The 26,367-nt window shown below is 44.7% G+C and overlaps 1 protein-coding gene across 4 annotated transcripts in view; it reads left to right on the forward strand.

The window, feature by feature from the left end:
- The first annotated feature begins 1,604 nt into the window (after window positions 1-1,604).
- Window positions 1,605-26,367, forward strand: part of CSGALNACT1 (chondroitin sulfate N-acetylgalactosaminyltransferase 1) — a 324,526-nt gene continuing 299,763 nt past the window's right edge. For 2 of the 4 annotated variants that reach the window (XM_032838031.1, XM_032838034.1), the window contains exon 1: window positions 17,875-18,207. The gene's annotated coding sequence lies outside the window, so the exon portion shown is untranslated. Of the gene's footprint in view, window positions 1,711-17,874; window positions 18,208-26,367 lie in introns of those variants that run through there. The other 2 variants (XM_032838035.1, XM_032838030.1) reach the window with 2 other exon arrangements.

Genomic DNA, 26,367 nt, shown 5'->3' on the forward strand with positions numbered 1-26,367 from the left:
CCAGAGGCCTTGACTCTGTAGGCTCCGACCTTCACACAGCTCACCACTAAATGCAACCTCCACATGGCCCCTCCATCTGCACACTGGGGATTGTCATATGATTTGCCTCACGAGGTTACTGTGAGGTAATGTATGGAGGAGGCTTGGCCAATGACTTGTACCTACTTGTACCTATATGTGGATGCTAAGTTAACCATTTATTTTTGATCTCCATAACCTTGCAACTTTTGGGGGGCAGTAACAGGACAGTGTATTTTTCATTTATTTGATAAACACCTTCTTCTTCTTTCTGAAATCCCAGTTGAATTGCTGTGGGGCCTTCTGTCATGAGGGTGATTAGCCCACTCAGGGGTGTGGGGTGGGTACAGAGCCACCTGAAGTCCCAGGGCAGCATGGGTTGGAAAAAGGTTGAGCCTGGTGTGTTAGGGAGTCCTGGTAGGAAGCAAGGCTTGCTTCTGGGGTGCTCTCTGCAGGTAAATAAATGCCTGCTGGCTGCCTGAGGACTGCCTATTGCTTCCCGAATTACTATCCCGTGCCCACATAAAGTCTGGTGCCTGGAAACCTCCCACGTGGGTGCTTTGAGCATTCTGCTGGTCAGGCAGTGGAAGGACCACTGCATGGGAGTCGTAGGCCTGGTTTCTAGAGCTGGTTCTTCAGCCAGGGGGATTCTGCAAGTTGTACCTGTAAGTAAAGAGATGACTTCTTCAGCTGATTCCTCCTCGGTCTCTTCCATTGTACTGAGAATTGGGAAACATCATAACCCCAAACTCCCTCCACCCAGAGAAGCGCTGGAACACGCCCCAGAGGGTCTGAGCGCGTGCGTGCGTGAGGGGCTTTTATTACTCAAGAGCCCACTTGCTGACTTCAGTCCTTCTGCGCCTTCTCCACCTAGGCCTCCCGGGGGCCATCAGGGGCCGTGGTCATCAGGGGTCCCTACAGAGTCACCTCTCCGGTGATTCTGGTGGTGGGGTCTCAGAGCCAAAGGCTGTCTGACCTTGGCTGTCAGTAGAGGTTCTCTAGTGAAGATGGTATAACTGACAGGGGCCGCAAAGACACCGACTACAGGACTAATGCTTCAAAGTCTAATTTACGAAGTTTTGGCAAGTCAGCCGCCCCAGGGAGGGGAGGGCAGCCCGCTGAGGGCGAGGGAAACAGAGGGAGGGGCGTGGGGAACTGTCCCGAGAGCGAGGACTACAAACTTGCAGAAAGACCTTCCGTCCCCTGGGGTACCCGGCGCGCCGCCGTGTCCCGGCCCCTTCCCTCAACTCGTCCAGACCTCAGTGCCAGTCACCTGCAGGGGACCCCACGCCCCCCCCCCACCCCGGCTCAGGCGTGCCCCCTGCGGAGAGGGGACCCGCTTCCGCCAGGGCGCCCCGCTCCGACGGGGCAGAGGGACGCACTGCAGGGGAGCGGCGGGGGAAGAGGGTGGGCGCAGCGGAGCGCGACCCCCGGCGGGCGGCTGCGACGCGAGTTCGCGGCCCGCGGGTTCCCACCCGGCGGCGGGGCGCTGGGGCTTGGCCGAGGTTCAGCCCGCCCGCCGCCGCCGCCGCCGCCGCTCCCCGCCCCCCCCCCCCCCCCCCGGGTCCCTGGAGGCTCCGCGGCTGCTTGAGCGAGAGGTGGAGCCGAGCCCGTGGCGGCCGCGCAGGAGGGAAAGTTCGGCGGTGGCGGGAGCCGCGGGGACCAGCCGGGCAGCCCGGAGGGCGCCTCGCGGTGAGTCGGATCCCCACCCGGGGCCGCCGGGTGTGGTGCGCCGCGCGGGGGCGTCGGTGCGGTTCGCGGGTCCGCGGAGCCCGGCCCGGCTTCCTCGCGCTGCCCGGCCCGCGACCCCGGGACGGCTGGTGCCGCGGGGGAGACGGTGCGGCGCCCGGCCTCGCGCTGTCCGCGGGCCGCGGGGGTCTTCGGGCGCCGGCGGGGGAGGGGCTCGGCGCAGCGGCGGGCGGGCGCCTTCAGGTGGACGCGCGAGGACGCGGAGCCGGCGGCCGGGGAGGGTCGCGGCCGCTGCGCGCCGGCGGTCCCCGGGGCTCCGCCACCCTCTGTCGTGGCCTTTGCCGGCTTAATTGCGTTCTCGGACCCTCCTGCAAAAGTGGCCGCACACGTGCCGCGCGACGACTTTGCCGAAATTGGCATTATTTTTGCCGGGATGGGGAGGGCGCAGGGGGCGTACCGAGGGCGGCCGGTGGGCAGCGGGCTCGCGGCCTCGGAGCGGGGCCCCAGGGCGGGGCCCCGGGGCGTGTGTCCGAGGGGGTGCGCGAGCCACAGGACGCCCGGCGCGGGTGTGTTTTGTGCTTTCCGTGGAGAGAAGCTTCCGCGGGCACGGTCGGGCGGCGGGTGGGGGGCTCGAAGGGCCGGGAGGAGGGGAAAGCTGCGCGGAGAGAAGGCGAAGTTGTTGTTTCCGCGACACTTCCCGCACCTGCAGCGCCGTCGGTGACTTTGAAGTTCTCTTTCCATCGACGTGCGAAGAAGAAAGAGCGAAGGGAGAGAAGAGAATTTCACAGCAGTGTCTGTGCGGACACACTGAGGCTTGGGGACACGAGTGAATGCGAGAGTGGTTATTCCGCAAACTCCACTCTTTTTCTGATTGCAAAGCCTTGGAGTAGTTTTTACTTAAATGTCGCTAGGTAGGTCTAGATGATAAAGATAATTAACTGCTCTCTCGCGTCTTTTTACTAGAAATTTAAATTTAATTCTACTGGATTTCTTGGATTTTGTAAACATTGTTCATACAAGGCAGTCATAATTATTATAGTATTACTTGCACCGTGAGCATTAATAAGCCCTGGGCAGTGCTGTCATGTTGCTAATTGGAAGGAGAAAAGTCTTTCAAACTTGGGAATAGAGCGTATAGGAAAAAAAAAAAAAAGCCTTAGTCATAAATAGTGACTCGAACACGTGTAATAGTGTTTAATAGTATATGGGATCCCGTGTTGTTTTCCCAGAGAATGTCAGTTCCTGGAAAGCAAGAGGTGGGCCATACCCAATAAATATTTAATAATTCCTCTGCATTGAATATGTTCTTTAAATTATACAGTATTGAAATACTTTAATTCTGTTCATCTTCGTGTTCCTAAGCTCGTATTCCTGCTTGCAAGCTGCACTAATGGGTTTCAAAAGAAAATCTCAAACTTTGGGATTCACCAGTTTACAGTGAAGCAAACATTTGCTTTGCCATCCCAGGTACCTGGGCTCCAAGCAGCCTCTCCCATTTATCCAATGTATAATAACCTTGGGCAAGTCACTTACCCTTTCCCAGCTATAGTTTCCTATTTTGTAAAATGCCAATAATATTCCTTACCTTATGGAAGAATGAAACAACATTTAGGAACTTATCCCACTGCCTGGAGCACATGAAGTCCTTCATAAATGTTGTCTTCTGCTTCTGTCTTCCTTTATTTCTGGGAATCCTCAACTCTGGGATGTTTCAACTTTTTTTTTTTTTTTTTTAAGTTTAAAAATCCTAGGGTGCTTGGGTGGCTCAGTGGGTTAAGCGTCTGCCTTCAGCTCAGGTCTTGATCTCAGGGTCCTGGGATCCAGTCCCACATCGGACTCTCTGCTCAGTGGGGAGCCTGCTTCTCTCTCTCCCTCTGCCTGTCTCTCCTTGCTTGTGCTCTCTATGTCAAGTAAATAGAATCCTAATTATTTTTTAAAAAATCCTGTGCAATCTTATTTTCCATTCATTCATTCAACGTTATTTTGTGGAAGAACCTCAGATGCTGCCCTATATATATGGAAAGTGAGGAGCTGAGCCTTTGAGGGTGGGAGTGGGCAATACTTCGGGTTTTCCTATTGGTAAGAACCCATCACAAGGTCATATGATGGTGAATTGTACTTCCCAGTCCACTTATCGTTCTAGCTCTGTCCTCAATGTAACATGATTATGCTGAAAAGAAATAACAGGGAGTTCTGTGAGGGTCCTCATCTCTCCTGTTGACCCTGACTCCATGCCCCCAGCTCAGTGCCTAGCAGGGTATAAGGGTTTCAAAAGTGTTTGTTAATTTTTAAAAAAAATTTTTTTTAAAAGATTTTATTTATTTATTTGACACACAGAGAGAGATCACAAGAAGGCAGAGAGGCAGGCAGAGAGGGTGGGTGGGAAGCAGTCTCCCTGCTGAGCACAGAGCCTGGTGCGGGGCTCGATCCCAGGACCCTGAGATCATGACCTGAGCTGTAAGGCAGAGGCTTAACCCACTGAGCCACCCGGGCACCCACAAGTATTTGTTAATTTAAATGCAGAATGTAATGAAGTTATTCTTCAGGTCACATCCTTTATTTATAAATATACATATTCCTGATGAAAGGAACTTGGGATTCTAAATGATGGCCTACTATATATTAGGGTTAATAGAGGTTATTAAAAAAGCAAAGCTCAGGTAGACTTTATTACCTATTGATTTTGCCCTCCTGATAAAGCAGTCTTAGCACATGTATAAAGCCAAGTTGGAGCAGCAGCTTCACCGCTAGGGGCCTCCTCTGCATAGTGTATCACCCTGGGCTCCATTTATTGCCCATTATTCTGTCCTTTAAGGTAGCAAAGGAATTAAACTTCCTTGGTTCTTGACACAGAATACTTTATTACAAAAGGGCAACCCTGTGTGAAAAGCATTACCAAAGGCCTAAAAATAAATGAAAGCCATCGTAAATGATGGATTTGGTACCATTTTAGAATCACTTTAGAGGTTTAAAGGAGATTTGAGGATGGGCTTTTTACTTTGCACATCCTTATATTCAAATATATGATTTTAAAAATTTTCTAATAAAGCAAACGTATGATTTTGTTGTATTATCTTCAAGTTTTTAGGTATGTCTTTGGTGAAGCTTATTTTTTGTCTTTTAATGTGTTTAAAATTGCTTAATCTCCTAAATAGTTACTTGCAGCACTAACAATAATACAAGTTATTTCTCAAGGAATGCTCTCCTGCTAGTAGAAGCTTCTGGTGTCTCCTTCTTTCCTACCTTCCTTCCTACCTTCCTTCCTCTCTCTCCCTTTTCCTTTATTCCTCCCTCTCTCCCTCCCCCCCTTCTCTCTCTCTCTTTCTTTCTCTCCCTTTCTTTCTTTCTTTCTTTCGAGGACCATGTTAAATCCCAGCTTTAAGAAATATGTTTCATTGAATTCCAAGATGCATCACTGAAAGGCACTTTTCTTCTGTGAGTTTTGGAAAAGACCTTTTATTTCGAAACTCTAATTTGAATGGAGTTAGTCATTGAGACGGTTGAACAACTCAAAGGTGTGTTGGTGTTTTTGTCAGATGTAATTTGCTATTTGGTAGAAAAAAATACTGACAATATATCTAAGCACACATTATTACTGAAAATATTGCCATATTGTTTGCAAATGAATAAGAGAATATTCCAGGTTTTCTGTGACATTTAATTATAGTGGCAAACTAAACACCTTCGGTTTTTAAAGTAAAATTAACAATAGTTAGGAAAGAGAGCATTGTATTGTAGGCCCAAACTCTTATCAAGGGGTTTCTTCTCTTAGAAGAACACTTCTGAATTTAAAAAATAATTGGACATTCAATTCTGACTTTTACATGGTGAGATTTCAAAACAAGGCAATCTGTTTTTCACTGTGTTTCTTCCAAGGTCTGGATCTGGACTCTTTAGGGAACTGCATAAGAGGAATAACTTTTGTGTCAAGGTCACAGATAATTTTTGTTATCACTTTTCTTTGATTAAGTGAAATATGTCTGGATTATGTTTTGGATTCTGAGCATATCAAAAAGTTACACAGATCCTGTCTGCATAAACTAATACTTTTCCGGAACAGGAAGAGTACTGTTTTCACTGTCACACATCCAGCCTGCGAGGATGTGGTGTCCCCCGTCTCTCCTTCCCAGGTTGATGCTAGGTCTAAGTCACAATGATAGGTATATAGCTATATCTGGGATGAGGGGTTTTAGTTTGGGCCAGAGCCCCTGAGCTCACGGAGATTATAGAGGCTTGAGGTGGCAGGAAATGAACGTCTTTATACCTGGGAGTCATTTTTAGGACCCACCGCTGGGGAGGTGCCTCTTGGAGGGACAGAAATGGTAACTGTTTGCTAGAGTTTGCAGTGCAGTGTTTGGAACCTATCACTTAGTGAAACATCACCTTGCCACATAGATGATTTTTGTTGTTGATTTTAGACAATGTTAAATGTAACATTTGGTTTTCCTGGGGTCAAATATGATATTTTTGTTTCATTGTCACACACAGGGATATTTGAGTTGATGTAGGAAGAGGGGAGAAGGAGGCAGGGAGGAGGTGTAGGGGAACTGTCTATTTCTACCCAGCACTAGGGCCTACCTGATTTTCATTTTCCCACGTGGTACAGGGCTATGCAGCTTAACAATAGGCGTTGTTCACTTGTGACTTTGGGGTGCGCTCATCTACTCTGTTAATGCGATTACTGAAATGGTGGTTTTCGACCTGGGTCCTGGGTACTCTCAAAAATGACTTTCTAACTTCTGTCTTCCATTTGTTAGATGTTTGCTAAATTTAACGCATCAATTAATGCATGTAAACAGAGCTGCTTCCAGCCCATGGGGTGCCCCTTGGTGGCACCATAAACAGGGAGTGAACTGGACTTCAGCCTCACTCACCTCCTGCTGGGCGCTCTCTTGTGTGGCACCATATACACAACCGTGTGCGATGCTCTTGTCTGGAAAAGTGCCTGGCACGTAGTAAATATCACTGTTGGTGGTGGTTGTTATTATTTTTGTATTGCTGATGGGATTGCTTTCAGGGCAGATCATTTTAGTACCACAGTAATCTGAAACAGATGATTCAGGTGAATTTAGTGCTTGTAATAACATTTGCGAAGGTAAGTGATTCATTTGAGCTTTCTTGTTGCACTTCCATTTTAGTTCTCCTCAAGTGATAAAAATGGCTAACACTTAGGGGCCCTTACCCACCTAGCAGCTGCTCTGATAAGCGTGGGCCGTGAGTCATTCATTGAATCAGCACAGCTACCTCAGGAAGCCTGCACTCTTAGCATTTGCAGTTTACAGATGAGAAAACTAAGGTTTAGAGGGTGTGTTGCCTGCCCCAGGGCAGTTTGTGAGTTCTGTGCCTGGGCCTTGGGTTCACATCAGGCCTTTCTGGGTCTGCGACTTGAGCTCCTAACCTCTGTGCCATCCTCGAGGACATGGAGAAAGGGGAACCCTCTTACACTGTTGGTGGGAATGCAAACTGGTGCAGCCTCTCTGGAAAATGGTATGGAGGTTCCTCAAAAAGTTAAAAGTAGAGCTACCCTATGACCCAGCAATCACACTGCCAGGTGTTTACCCAAATAGGAAAATACAAATTCAAAGGGACATATGCACCCCAATGTTTAGAGCAATGTTATCCACACAGCCAAATTATGGAAATAGCCAAAGTGTCCATCGATTGATGAATGGATAAAGATGTGGTGTGTGTGTGTGTGTGTGTGTGTGTGTGTGCAAGATAATGGAATATCACCCAACTATAAAAAAGAATGAAATCTTGCCCTTCAAACTTGCCATGACATGGATGGAGCTAGAGAGTATTATGCTAAGTGAAATAAGTCAGTCAGAGAAAGACAAATACCGTACCATGGAACTTAAGAAACAAAACAAATGAGCAAAGGAAAAAAAAGAGAGGTAAACCAGGTCTTAACTCTAGGTAACAAACTTTACCAGAGGGGAGTTGGATGGGTGGGGGGGATGGATGAGAAAGGTGATGGGGAGTGAGGAGGCATCTGCTGAGATGAGCACTGGGTGTTGCATGAAAGTGTTGAACACCTGAAACCAATACTACCACTGTATGTTAACTGGAATTTAAATAAAAACTTAAAAAAAACCAAACCCTTTGTGCCATCTTTTCTGGCATGAGTACTCACTGCCTTAGCAGTGTAAAAAACATGTTAGTGTTCCGAGGGTTCACAGAATGTGAAAACTTTGATTTTCCTTAGATTATTGTATTTATATCCATTTCTGGACATGATGGAGCAAGATGACAAATGAATTTTTATCAGGAAGCCTGCTTCAGCATTTTTTATTTATAGATTTTTGTGTGTAGCTTTTTCTAGTAGCTCGAAATACAATACAATGTGGTACAACTTATTTCTGTACAACATTTAACTTCCTATCAAGGTACTTTGCAGGCATGTTATAAGCAGAATATATGAATAAAATAGAGTGTGTGGGTTGCAGAATATTAAGGTGTGAAGCTGGAATCAACCATTCATGCGTTCGTCAACACATATTCATCATCCGCCCCTCAGATTAAGGTATGCTGCTGGACACTACAGAAATGGCAAGTAGTGGAAGACAGCTTGGAAGACAGTGGAGAGGAAAGCGTTTGAGCCTTGGGAGCTAGGCAGTCCTGGGGTCTGAATCCCAGCTCCACCACTGCCTGACTGGGGCTTCTGCTCTCATCATTGAACATCTCTGAGCGCTTAGCTTCTTTGTGAACATGAGGGGGTGGGGGTAATCATACCTTACAGGCTGTAGAAAGAATTAAAGGAGCTGTTAGAAAGGAAAGAGCCAAGCCACCAGACACAGTAGGTGCTATGGACAATGGTGTTCTTCCTCTTCTTACTTCTTGCCCTCTTTTCTTTTCCAAAGATTTATTTATTTATTTGAGTGAGAGAGAGTCAGAGAGAAAGGGTGCATGTGTGCTAACCTGAGAGCCGGGGGAAGGGGCAGAGGGAGAGGGGAAGTAGACTCCCCACTGAGCATGGAGCCCCTCACAGGGTTATTCATCCCAGGACCCTGAGATCATGACCTGAGCTGAGATCAAGAGTTGGACGCTTAACTGACTGAGCTAGCCAGGCACCTCATTCCCCTTCTTCCTTCTTATCTGTCTCTTCATTCTTTCCCTTTTCTCTCTCCCTGCCCACCACAGCCCCCCCTCTCCCCCCCGCTTACAAGGGCATGGTACAGAAAGAAATATCCAAAAGGAAAAAAAAAAAAAGAAAAATATCTAAATTTAAGGTAGAATGTGATGAATTCATTTAAAATGTTACTTTCTGGGTCTCCCTCTTGGGGCCTAGGACAGACGTGGTGTTAGGCGATCCGTGAGCTGATGCCAGTGTGGGGTTCCTGTCACACTGGGTGGCTACCCAGGCCGGCCAGAAGAGGATGAATTCCAGGAGACAAAGGGAGCTTGGAGCTCAGGATAGGTGTCTTATTACGTGCTTCTAGCTCCTTGGTCTCCTACTGTAGGGTTTTTCCAAAAGCAGCATGCTCTTTTAGCAAGGAGCTAAGTCAGAATTATTAGTTGTTGCCCATTCCTCTCTAGATCGTCAAGAGGTAGCCGGAGTCACAGGAAACAAACTTTTTTTTTTAAATTTGGTTCCAGTTGGAGGTGTGGTTAATACCCCCAGATCTGTTTCACAGGAAGGCAAGCCAGGTGCACAGGGCCCAGTATAGAGTCCTGCTGTCATTTCTGTAGAGTGGGCTGTGTTTTAAGATCAGGGAATGTTTTTAGAGAGATGTGCCTAGTGGTTTTATGATAATGGGCTACCTTGTTTGGTGTCCAGGGTAGATGCTATGTGTGGTAGGGAGGGAATGAGGGCTTTACAAAATCATTACAGTTTGGGACTGTCTACCTCAGCCAGGAGCAGGAGGCCTCCACTCGTTATTTATTCATGTGTTGGCACAGAGACATAAACCAGCCCTTCTGTGAATAGGCACACAGAACCTGCCCAGGTGCAAGAGAAGCTTGATTCAGAGTTTTTAAAAAATGCAAAACATTTAAAAAGAGTATCAAATTGAGGAATAGTCTATTTAAAACAAGTTACTGCCATTTTCAGAAGCCCATTTTACGGAATTAGTAGAGTGTATTGAAATGGACAAGCAAACTTAACAACAGCAGCAACAACAGACAGACAGCTTAGTGGGAAGAAGAATAGTCCTTGAAATGAAATCCAAGTTAGTTTGTCTGGTTCTCGGGAAGATTAGAGGAAGGAGGGTGTGTGCTGAGCGCTCTAAGTGAGAACGTACAGGAACCAGGGGACTGAATGAGGAAGCAGTACCTTGGCGAACGGGGTTGGCCGTTGGAGTCCGTTCACCTAGCTTCGCAGCTCCACTCTTTCTTCACTGTGTGATCTTGGGCAAGTTCATTAATCCTTAGAGCCCAGTTTTCTTATCTATAAAACGAGGGTAATAGTTCTTACCATATTGGATGGTCTGCTGATTGATTTAGATAACGCATGTAATCTGCTTAGCACATGGTAAATGTTGCGTATCAGCTGTTATTACTACAAAGGCCCACAGGAAGGATGCATGGAAGAGAAAACAAGGATCAAGGAGCTTTTGGAAGACCAGGAGGAGCATCCTGTATCTTCCCTGGACCTTGACTTTTCTAACTCTACTCTTGGATAGTTTTATCCAAGTTTTAATGTCTCAAGTTCTAGATGATTGTAATCATATATGTCTTGAACACCCACCATGTATATGTTACTATGATAAGATGCTTGGGTATGGACACCAAGCCCAGAAAACCACCTTTGGTATGCTTAGGTAACTTCCAGTTTTAGGTCGAAAGGAACAAGGTGGTGGCTGGGACTTAACTGTTGAATAATGAATTCCTACTGTCCCCTGGCTACTTTAATTAGCTGTCCAAAGGAGAGTAGCAGTCCTTTTCTTATTTCCTATCTTTTATATACACAAATGGATAGGAAATAACTACTTCCTTTTGGGCTGTTAGAGATGTAAGTAGCTCAAAATGCTCAGGATACTTTTGGATGTCTTATTTGCATAGAAATAGGATTTATTTAAATGCCACTGTGGCTACATAATGAGGAACCAAGGGAGGAGATTTGTGTTCTGGGGGGAATTTCTTAGGATGTACCTATGACCTCTGAGCTCTGGCTTCCACCGAAAGCATGTTCTTTGGTGGAAGGTTCCTTTTGGTTTTTCACTCATGGCCCATAGATTTCTGGGCCTGAATAACAGGGGTGAGGTCGGTTTGAAGTGTGTGTGTGTGTGTGTGTGTGTGTGTGTCTCTCTCTCCAGATGGAGGTGTCGACAAGTTGCCATAGAAGGAGACTAGATTGGGGTGCCTGGGTGGCTCAGTGGGTTGGGCCGCTGCCTTAGGCTCAGGTCATGATCTCGGGGTCCTGGGATCGAGTCCCGCATCAGGCTCTCTGCTCAGCGGGGAGCCTGCTTCCCCTTCTCTCTCTGCCTGTCTCTGCCTACTTGTGATCTCTGTTAAATACATAAATAAAATCTTCAAAAAAAAAAAAAAAGAAGAAGGAGACTAGATTGGTAGAGAAAGGATTCCAGAGCTGACTCAGTCTGTGGGGATGAACACATTCTTAATCCCTAAAGTAGGAATTTAATCATTGAGACTCAGGGGCCATTTGAATGTAAAGCAGTGATGTTTATGGGCTGTGAATGGATGCATCAATCCAAATGGTGGTCGAAGCCAAAATCTGAGCAGAACACTTATGCGCAACCTTGTTGGATCAAGTAAGCTGATTCAACATCTTGGGTGTTGAGTTGTCTCAAAAATGGTTTTTCTTTGAAGAGAGTATGTTGTTCACTCAAGTAATTAAAAATCTTGAGGATGTTTTCCATGAATATCCTTTGGGAATAGAGGAAAATTTATCCAGCTGCTCTGGAATTATCTTTTTGTCTTCTGAGAATGAGTCTGAACGAATACCTCAGTCATTATTAATGTGGAACAGAAACCATGAGAATACTTCTTTAGACTTTTCATTCAGGACCGATGCCTTCATGTTCATGTTCTGGGAGAAATGAGGTAGGAATAGTTGTAGGAATTATAAGCTTTTTGGATTCTCTCCCACTCAAGACAGTGACCTCAGGAACTGATTGTAGAAATGATTTGCTCACTACCTGGACTATGCTTTCTTTTCCATCCTTTCAAGATGGTGAATTTTATTGATGGCCACCTGGTGACCAGTGAGTATTTATACCTTCCACCAGTGTGAGGCAGGTAGGAGGCGGGTGTTGGTCCTTTATAGAACCTTCCGGTGGCTGGAAGTCACGAGGAGGTGTTTGTTTGACTTGTGGTGATGGTCCAGCTCAGGGTGAAGAGGCATGGGAGGCACCTGCTTCTCTAGATTCCTTTCCCTTTTCTCTGTAAGTGACTGTTTGATTATTCTTGGGGCAAATGTCATGCCAGGGTGAAATGGACAGATATTACTGTTTCTTCTAATCACTTAGGAATGAGGGTCAGAGAATGAATGGAGGAGCTTTGAATAAAGCTGGCCATGTTTATTGATTTTATCTAGATGAACTGGAAGTCTTTGAAATGGCAACAATGCATATTTGAAAGGGATGCATAGGCCCTGGAAGATTTGTAGACTTCATTTAATAGTCTTGTTCATGACTTGCTGGAGTTGGAATTCACAGGAGAATCATTGGTTGACAAAAATACATCAACAGGATCAGTGTTTTCTGAGATCATTTGGTCTAACATCAGTATTTTGCAGAAATAATAGCACCTTAGAGATCATGTTGACCATCTCTGTGTTTTGCAGATGAGCAGAAAGAGGTCCAGAGAGGCACAGTGACTTATCTAGGATGACCCAGCTACTTGGTAGAATTCCATTGTTAGGAATGGAACTCGGGTCCATTGTTTCTGTAATGTGTCATCACAAGGCACCATGGCCAGCTGGCAGGTCATTTTAGATGCCCCTACAATGATGCTGCCTAAATTCCTGCCCACTCTCGGGTTGTTTAGCATCTGGTTATGGCCGTCCTGCTGTGTGCTTGGCACTGTGCTCAGGGCTAGAGCTGCATCGATGAGAAGACAGGGGTGTCTGACCTTAAGCAGCTCGCAGTAGAGTGAAGTACAAAGCAGGGAATGTATTGTCAAGCTGTGGCTTAATGACATGTGGGACATCTTCTCGGGGTCCACTGTGAGGCCAAGGGGATTGGTTTTTATTTCCTGTTGACTTGACAACATCAGAAGTGGAAATCACGGCAACCAGCTTCGTGGGTCCAATGGACTCTAAATGCTCTCAGCTTCATCTGTGCATATCCAGCTAATGGGTTAAGATGCGAAATCTTTTGTTCTCTGCACTTCAAATCCATGCTTTTTCTGGAGAGACTTGGTAAGAATAGTTCTAGAGGTATTTGTTTGGGGACACAAATGAAAAATGGGATTGTTTGTGCCAAAGAGAAGTAAGATGTGGATATGGGTATCATTGTAGCTAAGTCGGGGGTTGAAAAATTGGTTTTTCAGGTAAAACAAGGCCCATTTTATCCTGGGAATGCAGAAGTGGGAGAAGGTTAGGAAGAAATCCACTCTGTGCTAAACACTATTTGAAGCACTTTATTTGTGGAATTTTTTTAGACCCATGCAATTATATTTGAGGAACTGAGTTGTTTTTTTTTTTAAAGATTTTATTTTATTTATTTGGCAGAGAGAGAGAGATCACAAGTAGGCAGGCAGACAGAGAGAGAGGGGGAAGCAGGCTCTCTGCTGAGCAGAGAGCCCGATGCGGGGCTTGATCCCGGGACCCTGAGATCATGACCTGAGCCGAAGGCAGAGGCTTAAATTAACCCACTGAGCCACCCAGGCACCCAGGAACTGAGATTTTTATCAATGAACTACCTCAGGGGGTTAGATCACTATGACAGGCAGAACCAGCATTTGAATGTAGGTCTGTTTGTCACAAAAGCTCCTACTTGCAAGACTGTCACTGTACCTCTGTTAGTACCAGGCATTACATGATGGCAGGCACTGTCGTTGCTTCTGTGTCCTTGGATCACGTAGACTCCTGGAGCATAGAGATGGTACTTGACATAGTTTTCAGTGCATCCCAAGGAGTATGTAGCACAGTGTGTAGGCACAGTGGGTTCTCTGTGCTATGCATGGAATGAACAAATGCAGCCACTTAAAAGTCAATAGGCTTAGTAAACAAGTGGGTTCATGAATGGGCAGGTTGCCTTCTAGGATCTTTGTATCTTCATGCAAAGCTGGCCTTGGAGAAACTGAACAGATAACCCACCCTTAGAAATCTCTTACTGTGATTTGCAGTTCATAAGCATGCCTGTTTTAACTATATTCCTGTGTGCTGTTTGCTTACTTTGTGTTTTCTTAAAAGCTACCTATAAACAAATTATATATTCATAATCTTGTGGCAGGCTGGGTGGATTTAATAGTCAGGAATGCTTCCAACACATTAAGTGTTCTTGAGCATAATAAAAAGGAGGACTAATTATCTAACTGAAAAGATTATAACAGAGATATTGGACATCTTGACTCAGTGGGATTTTTGATGGCAGCAAGAGTGGTTAGGAAAAGACAGCTCTGAGAAACAGCAAAGATGAGTGTTTTGAACCGAGTTATTTTATTAAATCTATGGTGTGGGTATACCTATAAGAAAGAGGACAGGACTAAATAATGCATGGAGTGTCTGGGGTTGGAGTGGTAATTTGAAAGTACGTGGCTGGTGTTCGCAGTTGGAGCCTGTGAGGTTTTACATTTAATGACCATACCTTTCCCGGAGCCATCTGTCTCTCTCTTTAATAAGCAATATTCCTTATCAGGCCTGATTTGTGTACATTGATTACACCATTATACTTGTTAAATATTAAAGCATTTTTCCCCCTTGTGTGAAGTCTAATTAGGCAAAGTGTTCAGCGCAAGCCCGGCGTTATCATTCAGAATCACAGTCTGGTCATTACCTGCGATGTACCTCAAGTTCCTGATCATTTGTCTTTTGTTCCTGCCCCATCCCCCCCTTCTATCAGAGTCCAGTGTAACAAACATAGTGCCTGGAAGTTTGATGAGGTGTTCAGCACTGTTGAGCTGTTAAGAAGGGCCCTACATAAAGATTACGAAACCTCTTAAAAATGAGTGGAGAAATTTATTATCTATAGTTTGCTTCACGAGTCAGGCTTCTGAACAGATATGTCTGATAAAATTAATTTTTACTAAATTAAAGAATCTTAAAATAGCTCGAAAGGATAAAAATACAAGTTACAATGATGTGGAAATGATGTGCAGTTACTGACTGGCTTCCAGTCAGTCAGTAACTGCATCTTCTACATACTTCTGATAAAAAGAATTGTCCATCTCAAGCCACTGTCCCCAGAAGGGCCATGTGGTAATCCATTATGATCCTTTTCAACTTATTTCTTCTGTACAGACTAGTTCAAAAATTTATTTGCATCACTGATTTAATAGCAAGCATTTAATTAGTCCAGGGCCCAAAATAAGATTATTAATCACTCTGATAGGTTTGGTAAGTTGTCTTACCTCATTTTGGGACAACCGCTGTAATGGATGTTGTCTTTTTTCTTTTCTTTTCTTTTCTTTTTTTTTTTTTGAGGTCTTCATAGTACTTTCTCATTTATTGTTTAAATTTCTAAAAAAAAAAAAAAAAAGATCTACATTCTACCGTGAGCGTGTGCAAACACATAGGCACATGTGTGCTCACGTGTGATCGGGGCTGATGGACATGAACCCGTTAGGAATAGGCCCAGGTTATTGCTTGGTATTCTCAGGGGGAAAAGCTTTCAAGACATAAGTTTCATGTGATGTATGTTATCAGGCAAATAGGTTTTTCTCTCTTAGGAGCCCCAGAGCTCATGTTGGGGTTTTTGAAAGTGCCTTTATCCCCGTACAGTTGCAAATAGCAGTGGCATTGCGTTGTGGGAAGCAGTCTGAGTATCTACTTAATGTGAGAATTTATTCTGAGTTGTTTGTGAGTATAGGCAAATCAAAACTATCTTTGGCTCTGGATTAAAATACAGATACAGAGGGGCGCCTGGGTGGCTCAGGGGGTTGAGCCTCTGCCTTCGGCTCAGGTCATGATCTCAGGGTCCTGGGATCAAGTCCCGCATCGGGCTCTCTGCTTGGCAGGGAGCCTGCTTCCTCCTCTCTCTCTGTCTGCCTCTCTGCCTACTTGTGATTTCTGTCTGTCAAATAAATAAAAAAATAATCTTAAGAAAAAAAAAATAAAATACAGATACAGAGATCAAAGAATGGAAGGAACTTAAAGATTTTCCCGAACTTTTCTGCTTCCCAAATGGGCAAGCTGCCACTTAGAGAGGCGAAGGGGTTCAGCCAAGTTCACATGGGTATTAGCAGCAGGAACTGGAGCTCTGTTGTCCCACCACACTTTCTCTTCAGGACAGTCGGAGACCCTTGGCAGAGGATGACGACTGGACCATTTCCCGTTTCCCAGGCCCTTCACAGGTATAGGGTGCCCTTGGCTTGGGTAGGTTAGCAAAGGTCTGAAGGAAGGATTGCTGCTTTACAACCAGCTGAAGACAGAGAGACTATAATCTGAATCTATCTGGGGTTACAGAAGAATTTACATTTTATGTTTGCTCATTGGTATATTGCTAGAAACTAGAACTCAGAACCAACGCCTGCCTTTGAGCATCTCGGCCTTCAGTGGGGAGTCAGCAGGAGAGGAGACAGCTGTCCAGGGACAGCCAGGGGAAGGTCAGCTGCCACTGGGCCAGACTGGGGCCCAGCTGGAGAGTCAGGTACTCTGTTTCAAAGGCCCAGAGCCTGCTGTTTTCAGCCTGTGATGACCATTATCAGGCCCCAAGGAAGTCATCGAACCCCAGGCCCCAAGGTTGAGGCAGACCCAGCAGGCACAGGGGTTAATTTATGTTGACGAATAATTACGGAGATGGTTAATGACAAGGATGTGGGTCAAGCACGTGGGGTCTGAAGCCTAGTGTGTTTGGGTTAACTATCTGCCACATACTAGCTGTGGAGCTTAAGCAAGTTACTTTACCACTCTGAGCCCCACTTGTTTTGTCTATAACACGGAGTAACAGCAAATATTTATATTATACTCCCTACGTGACAGCTGCTGTCTCAGAGCTTTAGGGATATTCACTCATTTAATCCTCACAACAGTGCCATGAGGTGGGAACTATCATTACTTCCACTTTACAGATAAGGAGACTGAGACCCAAGAAGGTCAATGTACTGCTCAAGGTTACACAGCTATTAAGGGTCAGAGCTGGGGTTTGGATCTTGGTCTCTGTTGCTCTTTAGCTCTCTCCTATGCTGCCTATCACTAGAATGAAGACTTTTGTGAGGATCAAGTGGCATAAACATATAAGTATCAGCTGTCATTGTGAGTTATAATAAAGCTAATATTGCCTTAATAACAACAATAAAATCTACACGATCAGCATCTTCTTTTCCCATAGACAGGCTCCAGAGAAGCCAGATTGTAATCAGAAAGTTGCTTGGACTCTTACAAAGATCATACAGAGAGAATTCAGGAGACTTTATCAACTGTCGCTACTGCTCAGGGTTGGTATCACCAATGTAGAGTCTGCCAATGGGGTCCACTCGCTTGAATTTCTGGCCAGGACTGTCTCAGTTCCGGGGGCTTACGGACTTTCTCTGCCCCATGTAGCTGTGAGCTACCAGTGAGCACCTCTGTAATATTGTCCCCCACTTGTCATCCAGACAGTTAAGAAGGTTAGATATGCTAAGGGCATTGTTCATACTGCAGAGCTAACTGCCACTGCAGAAGTTGCTAAGAACAACACCCTGATGCTTCGAGGAAATCTTTCAACCACTGGTGGAAGTCATTTTTTGACCAACTCCCTCCATTTTGTGTCGAGTTTACAGCCTGATTCTCAGAGAGCAGTCTTCTTTCCAAATTACTTTGCTGTGGAGTTTAGACATTATTTTGTTTTTGTTCTTTTACATCGTAGGCTATGAATAAATGTATGTATATGTAATGTGTGTGCACATTTTAACTTATAATCATAAAGTGAATAACCACCAGATAAACATCTAGAACATTCTCTTTGAAGCCCCTCACATGTGCTTGTTGATCGCATTTCCTTTCTTCATCCTGCCCCCACACCCACCCCAGGGATGAACGCTCTTCCAAATATTGTTATTGTTTCCTTGCTTTTCTTTACGGTTTTACCACAACTGTGCATCCTCCCGTAAGGCGTTGTTTTTGTCATAAGCAGCTGAGTTGGAAAGTTTGACTAATGCCTCAAGATGTACTAGATAGAAGTGACTAAAATACGTTGTGAGAAAGAGCAAAATAGGCATTTTCAAAGGAAATATCTGAACATCAGGTTCACAGCTCTTGAAAATCTTCTTCACTCTGAGGGTATATAAAGCATCGATAAAAGATTTGTAAGGAGGATTTATTTGGTGAAGCCGATGCTGTGAGTTCACCTCACCCCCTTTTCCTGGAAGAAGCATGAGGTGGGGGAGCTGTTCCTCAGCCCCATCCTGGAGAGAGGTTGCCCGGGGAGCTGGGAATGCAGCGGACTGGCTCTGACTCTGGTGAGATGTTTTGGTGTTGGGCTGAGTGGGGAGCAGCTGCGATAGGGCTACCCCCTCTGCCAAGTTTGTTGGAGTGATTGTGCGGTCTTCCCATGGACCAGATGTGGCCCATGCAGGGATGGAGAGCCAGCCAGGAGCCATTCGACCTCCGCCCAAGTGGCACAGTCAGCAGAGAGAGATTATCAAGTGAATGTTAGGGGCTTGGGTGGCGGTGGCAAACGAAGGACTTGAATGCATCACTTATATCACAAGGATTTTGAGGGGAGCCCCTGGAGAACCCACAAAACTACCCATAAGAGACAGGGAGTCAGGTTTAAGTAGCTACTAGTTCAGAGAATGCGAAGCTTTCTGTGCTGGTGAGGGTACATTTGCCTGCATATAAATGAAAGAACAATGGTAAAGAAAATGAAAGAATAGAAGTTTATTTCTCTCTTACGTAGAGTAAGTCAGGACATAGGCAATTTGTGGAAAGGATGGTGGCTCCACACAGTTAGGAGGAACAAGCCTCCTAGTTCACTGCTCTCATGGCCCTGAATGTGTCCTCAGACTCATGGTTGGGGGAGCTGCTAAAGCTCCAGCCATCACGTCATGTTCCAGGCAGCTGGACGAGAGGAAGGGCAGAGGAAAGGTCTGCTGCCCTATCTCTTTTAAGGATCGTTTCAGAGTATACCCCCATCATTTTCACTTGTATCTCATTAACCAGAGTCAGTCACGGGTTCACGCCTTGCTCAGAGTGAAGCCAAGAAATCCAAGCTTGTGGGGCAGCAATGGGCCCAGCTTAAAGTTGGGATTCTTTTTGTAAAGACAAAGGGGCTACTGGGCATTGGGAGGCAACAGCGGCCCCTATCACTTTGTTTTAATGGCAGTTGAAGTCAAGTAACAGCAGCCAACAAGCGGGGCAGGAAGTGGGTTGAAAAGATAGAGGCCGGCAGCCTGCCTATACACATCCTAGCTGGGGGTGTGGGGTGGAGCAAGAAGTCTTTTCTTTTTTTAGGCCTTACTGAAAGGGTCCATTAATATATCGACCTTTACATTTCATTTCCTGAATCACAATTGTGTTTTGTGACTTCAACTAAATTCAGGACTTTGTTACCTGGAAGTGGCAGAGAATTATGGGGCCTGCTAGAATTTCCCTTGAGTAGCAAAGGGAAAATATACCCCCGAATAGTATATGAATTTCAATTTGATAAGATTTTTTTTTAAAGATTTTATTTATTTATTTGACAGAGATCGCAAGTAGGCAGAGAGGCAGGCAGAGAGAGGGCGAAGCAGGCTCCCTGCTGAGCAGAGAGCCCATAGGGCTCAATCCCAGAACCCTGAGATCATGACCTGAGCCGAAGGCAGAGGCTTTAACCCACTGAGACACGCAGGCGCCCTGATAAAATTTTTAGTATACATAACCACTATGCCTTTTCCATACCTAAAAACTTAATAATCAGCCTTCAAAATCACCTAATACCCAGACCATATTTAAGTTTTTCTTATTTTGTAACTGGTAATGGATGTCCAGCAGGTTCACTGTGGTGATCATTTTGCAATATATACAAATATAGAATCAATTACATTGTACACCTAAAACGAATATAATGTTATATGTTAATTATACTGAAAAAAATGCATACTCTAACCTAGTAATTCTGCTTATAAGGATTTATTCTTAGGAGAGCATCAGACTAGTATGTAAAGATACAAGTGTAATGTAGGAGAGGTGTGTGGGGGATGGGCGAAGTAGGTGATGAGGATTAAGAAGGGCACTTGTGATGAGTTTCAGGTATTGTGTGGAAGTGTGGAATCACTACATAGTGCAGCTGAGGCCAATATTACACTGCATGTTCACTAACAGGAATTTAAATAAAAACTAAAAAGAAAACGATATAGGTAAATCATGTTCATTGAAGCCTTATCTATAGAAAAAAATTCCAAATATCAATCAATAGGAAATGGTTAAAACATTATAGTACCGCCTGAGAAAGGAATTATTAGGAGTCCTTAAAAATGATGATATAAATGATTTCTGATGTGAAAATATGATTAAAATACATTGATGAGTGAAAAAAAAAAGAATTTTCCCTATCTCAAAAAGTATCTGTTTCTTTGAATCTCATTTGCAAAAGCTGAGCATGTGCATTAGCTATATTCCAGATGTGTGGAAAAGCATGCACGGATTAGCATGTGGTGTTCCTCTATCAGCAGAAGGACCTAAACCTCAGCACACACACTCCCTTATGCATTTCGTCTGTTAAATATGAAAAGTCTTTTTTAGGAATTGAGGAGGAGGTTAGTGAAAATCCGTATCGATATAAAGTATCGTGTGTCACACAGCTGCTGACTCCTCAATCAGAAAGCTCGAGACAGTGCAGTCTGACTTGGTGGTTATCTTGGACAGGGAATTGATTTATTCTTAATAATGGAAAGTACAGGTCTTTGAAGTGAGAAATAATAGAACCTATTTTACGCTTAAATAGAATTTCACATTGACCATTGGTAGAGCGTGGCCTTCAGATGCGATCTTGTGATGGTAACATGCTGTAAGGAGCATGTTCCAAGTTGACAAGAATGCTTTGTAAAACTGTGTATTTAGAATATATGGATAAGATTGTTTTAACTTAAGTCAGATTTACTGGACACCTTCCATAGGAAGCACTGCCATGTGAAACAAAAGGAAGAGAAAACAGTGAGTTTGACAGGCTCGCCTGGCCTGATCTCCTCAGTTCTGTCCACATGTTCTACTTTTTGTCAAATTCTGTGATTAATCCTCAGAAATCCTCTTTCGCTGCTACCCCATTCCCCAATAGGTCAGTATGAAGCGGGGGTTAAGAAGTATAATCATTTGAAAGTATAGGTACTTCCCTTTTCAGTTATTACTATTATATCCTCTTAATACTTCCAAAATGAATTTGAGATGTCTACATGATCTACTTTCAGAAAGAGCAAATTAAGAACAACAAATCCAGTACAGTCAAAGTTATGTCACCAAACTTTTCTTCATAGGCTGCAGTAATATACCGGTATACAGATCGAAATTCATACAGTGAGGTAGTGTGTTTCACAGTGACACAATTTATAAAGATCCACATATGTAACTTTTTTGCAACTTGGTCTATTGCCAAAAGTAAAGTGTCTGTGAATACTTCTTGCTTTTGATATCTATTGTGAACTCTTGAACCTTGACATTATTTTTGTTTATTCTTTTAACACATGCTCGTCAAGTCTTTGCTATGTGCCCTGCATTGTCCTGATGCTGGGGGGAAACCACGTAAAGACACAGCTGCTTTTGATTCTAATTTCAGGGTCAGGGAAATTTAGTATCTAAGTGAAAAGAAAGGTCAACCACTGGCCAGTTAGGATTTGTTTTCACGTTCTAGTTTTCAAGAGATGGTACTTGAGCCCAGCAGCTAATTCTGGGACATGTTTTATGGCAGCTGACAAATAGGATTAACCACAATAGACAATTATTGATCTTAAACTGGTGTGTCCTGTAGAGACACTCTTAAAATCTCTCTGCTTTTTTACTTTAGGAAATTAAAAAGAGTCTTTTTGAGTGCAGATTTGTTAGTTCATATCCATCAAAGGCAGTAGGAAGAATACAATTAGCCATGGTAGTAGTTTATTTGAAAACATGTCATTTTTAGCACACTAGTTTCTAGAAAAGGGAGATCTGAGTCAAGCTAGGTTGATCCAGATTGTAACGTTAGCTTACATTACCTGATTCTTGTAACTTGGAAGGTTAAGAATGGATTGTAAGAAAGGGTTTGGCAAATGACACTTTTTAAGAGAAACTGTCTTGTTTTCTGTGAGCTATCAACGCCTTATGGCCATACAGAATTGAGTTCCAAAGGTAGAACTGTGGCATGTCCTAACAACTTGGTTATTATTTGACTCAACATTTTAATTTATTTTTTTAAATTTATTTTAATTTTATTTTCTGAACTATTCACCATGGCAATAATTTAAAAGAAATTCTTAATATAAAATTATAGAGGATGTTGACAGGTAAATATCTGTTGTGTGTTGATTAAGAATTAAAGCCTAAGCAAGAGTTTTTTTTTATATTGTGGTAAAATATACATAACAAAAAAATTTATCATCTTAACCACTATTAAGCTTATTTTTATCACAGGTTAGTTTGAGGCACTATGTTCTAGCTAGCCGGATGGAATTTCTTTTTCTTCTTAGAGAATTTTCACTAAAATATGCTATTTATGTTGTTGTGTAATGAGTTTATTTTCAAAGTAATAGTTTCAGACATTCTCAATTTTAATCTGGTAAATGTTGATAAGTGAAATCTGCATAAACAAAAGCTCTCCAGGGTCCTGAGTGATTTTTAATGGTGCAAAGGGATTGTGAGACTGGAAGGCTGGGGAACTGCTCTCGGCCTGTAGGAATTTCTTATGGAAAGGTGGCATCACATGTTCCCTGGACTTTTTTTTTTTTTTTTTTTTTTAAAGATTTTATTTATTTATTTGCCAGAGACAGAGGGAGAGAGAGTGAGCAAGCACAGGCAGACAGAGAGGCAGGCAGAGGCAGAGGGAGAAGCAGGCTCCCCGCCAAGCAAGGAGCCCGATGTGGGACTCGATCCCAGGACGCTGGGATCATGACCTGAGCCGAAGGCAGCCGCTTAACCAACTGAGCCACCCAGGCGTCCCTTCCCTGGACTTTTAAGTCGTAAAACTGTGTGTCACAAACCCCCGTCTTGAGAGAGGTGATGATTCCCTCCTGTAAGGAAGGCCTTCCACTCTTCCACCCTCCCTAATCCCAGGGTGGACCCTTGGCAGGGTTAGTACCCGGATGTTTCCATGTGTTCTGCTCCTCCTCTCAGGGCTATCTGTTCAAAGTACCCCCGAGCTCTAGAATGTGTCCTGGTGGCACAAAGAATGCATGAGGCCAAGTTCCCGTCTGTCTGAGTGTGGAGCATGAGAGCTGGTTTCAGCTGCCTTGGGAACCAAGGTTCCCAGTTAGCAAGGACGTTCTGGCCAGCGGCAGTTAGGGTGTGGTTTGTAGGATGGTTACAATGATGGAACACAAGAATTCCTTCACTGTTATTGACAAACAAATACCAGCAATTTAAAGGACATGTTGCTCTAGGAATACAGTCAGAGGGATGATCAGATACCATCCAAACCTCCATGGCTAGGTGGGCTGTCACTCTTACTGGGGAGTCTGTGCTGCTCTAGTCGCTGGCTGGGCCTGGGAGAGACAGTTGCCAGGTGGACATACGTCCAGGGCTCTGTACACAAGGATGTCAGCTCAGAGCAGTGACCTAGTCATTCCCTCCTGTGGGTCCATCTTACACATTTTACTTTTTGCTCATTGCCCCATCCCCCACCTTTCTGATTGGGTAAAGTCCATTCAGAATAGCAGCCCACTTCAACATTGTAATTCCACCCTCAGCAGGGATGTGATAAAAGTTTAACAATGCGGTACATTTCCAGTCATCTAGCACAAGCAGTTTCTCTATTAGCAATTTGATTGGAAGTCCTCCACTTTGCAAATTCTTAGTGACTGGATTTTCAAAACCCTCCACAGCCTTCCAGGGCTGTGCCTGGAGCCACATGTCCTGTGACCTAGTAGTTCTATCCTGAGTCTTCATAATCCTTTGCTTGGTTTGGAGCATTCAGATATGGGAATGGTGCAGTTGTGGGTCTGAAGAAGGGAGTGTGATGACCCTCAGTGTGCTTTTGACCTTGCATTTCTCAAGGAAGGGGCTTTCAGCTTTTCTAGAACCGCAGCCGATGAGAGGTGTGATTGCAGGCTGGGGGATTGCTACGTATTCCGTGGCCATCATCAGGAAGGCTTGGGAGGGTTCATCTAGGAGGTCTCCAGTCTGGTAGGCTTCCCCAGCCCCCCCACCGTGAGGTTTCCCCCTCTGTACACAGGGGACAGCAGTGACATCAGCACCCCAGGCCTGCTCACGTCATCTGAGTTCCCTCCAGGGAGTTGAAGGATGTTGGGGGATCAAAATGATGTCATTTCCCAAGTGCAGAATGTTGGGGACTTCTTCGTGGGACACGGTTCAGCTCTTCTTCCTCACTGCTGTGGAGTGAGGAAGGGGGCCCCGGAGACCTTCTAGGCTCTGGGTAGTGTGGAATCCCCCTCCTCTGTGAGGTCAAAACAGAAGACAAGGAAGGGGGGAAGGTCTTCCCTTCACATTCTTAGGTATGTACCCTGGCCTCCTGCCGGAGGTTGTTCCTGGGCTGGGTGGCTGAGGAGAAAAACAGTGCTAGCTTGAAGAGAAAGGAATGAAAGCCCATCAGTTTGGGTTGGTAACGCCCTCCACCCTCTGAGGTGAAAGGAGCCTGTATCCAGCCGTAGCTAGCTAGCTAGCTCTCAGATATAGAAGTCTCTCCTCAGCACCCTGGGTTGGCCAGTCTGTTTGAATAATTCTGGGAGCAGCAAACCCCTGATTTACAAGGCAGTCCATTCTGAATCTGGGTGGCTCAGCTGGAAAGTTTTCCATAGTTTCTACCCATCCGTCCTCAGTTCTGCCCCTCAGAGGCACGAAGAAAAGTGGACAGGAATGGGTATCAGTCTGCACAGAAGCACTCTCTGGAAATATGCGCCCGGTGATGTGACGAGCTAGCAGGCAAACACACACATGAATCAAGGAGCAGAGACTCCTCTTCACCTCCGTGTGTTATTTTGTGTTATTTAACTCCCATGGTTTAACAGCCCAGAGGCTTCTGAGTGTGTGCATTAGTTTTTAAAAGATATTACTTTCCTTCCTTGTGACAGTGGTACATTTCAGCTCATACTTAGAGGAATCCCATAGGTCGAATTTAACTGGCTTCTACCGTGATGGAAACATCCATAGGATATTTTGTAAAAAGGAATAGGGGAAATTTGTGTTAATTGCCTTGGGGAAATACACTCAGTTTCAAAAAGAGAAGGAGCCGTTAAAAATTTTCCCTTGGTAAATATCATTTAGTAACATGACATTTGTAACCAGTGACTCCTCAGGAACCTGGGGACTTGCTTAAAGGACAATTTTAGTTTAATTTTTTTACTTCACCTTCTGGAAAGACCCCAGTTCAAGGTTGGTCAAGTCTCCTGGGATCAAAGAAAGGGTTAATTTTTTCCACAGTGCAGTCATACACACCTCAAAACATTCCAGAATTTTTTTGGTAGAAATTGTAAGAAAGTATTAAAACTTGAGAAATGAATTAACAAGCCACCTTTTTATGCGGTGGCAGCGTGGCCCATTGCTGAATGAATAGCACTTTATTCCATGACTGCATAAATCATAGGCGGAGATGTAGAGCTAGCGTGTGGCCTCGAACTCAATGAGGGGGTGTGTGTGTGTGTGTGGACTCAGATCAGAATGAGCCTGTGCAAATAAGGTGGAAAAGTCCCACCTCAACTCCCAGAACCCCGACACAGAAGAATTTCGAATAAGTCTCTATCTTCAGCCCACACCGGTGTGTTTAGGCATTTCTTCGGGTTTCTTAAATAGATGGTTCTCGCAATGGCACTGATAATTCTTGTTATACGCAGAAAGAATGCTCGGTATTTGAGCCTTCGTCCTCATTCACTTTTCATTTGGAGGGCTGACTAGTAGCTGTGTTGTTTCTCTAAGTCAAATACCGGAAATACAACTGTAAAAAATGAAAGTGCTTTTTTTGAAATAATGTAGAAATTGTAATGATTTCTATATTCCTTTGTGCTGGTCACTGTCGTGTTTTACACAGACTCATTCCCTTAATCCTCACAGCGGTGCTCTGAGGCGGGCGCCACACGGGCTTCATCTTACAGAGGACAAAGCTGAGGCGTTGACTGGCTGAGTAACTCGCCAGGCCGTGCCTCTAGTTCATGGGGGAGCCCAGGTTTGAGCTCTGGCCGCCTGTCCTGAGCGTAGACTTGAACCACTGCTTGACGGAGCCTCCTAGAGTGCAGCTAGTCGAGTTGCTGTCACCATCCTAGAGACATCTTGCTTCCACTGAATTAATTAGGAGAAGGCCAGGAGGTTACAACAAAGAGACTCAACAATCATTTTAGTGGCTTAGGAAATATAAGTTTTTATTTCCCTCTCATAGGGTCTGAGGAGAGCACTCCAGGTTCGTAGGGGAGTTTTGCTACATGGAGTCCTTCAATGACCCAGATTCTTTCCAGGTCATTGCTCCTTCGTCTTAGGGACCTTATCATGTATACGATGGGAGCTGGGTG

Source organism: Lontra canadensis, unplaced genomic scaffold (genome assembly GCF_010015895.1).
Source record: "Lontra canadensis isolate GAN:19392208 unplaced genomic scaffold, GSC_riverotter_1.0 scaffold101, whole genome shotgun sequence".
Lineage (NCBI taxonomy): Eukaryota > Metazoa > Chordata > Mammalia > Carnivora > Mustelidae > Lontra > Lontra canadensis.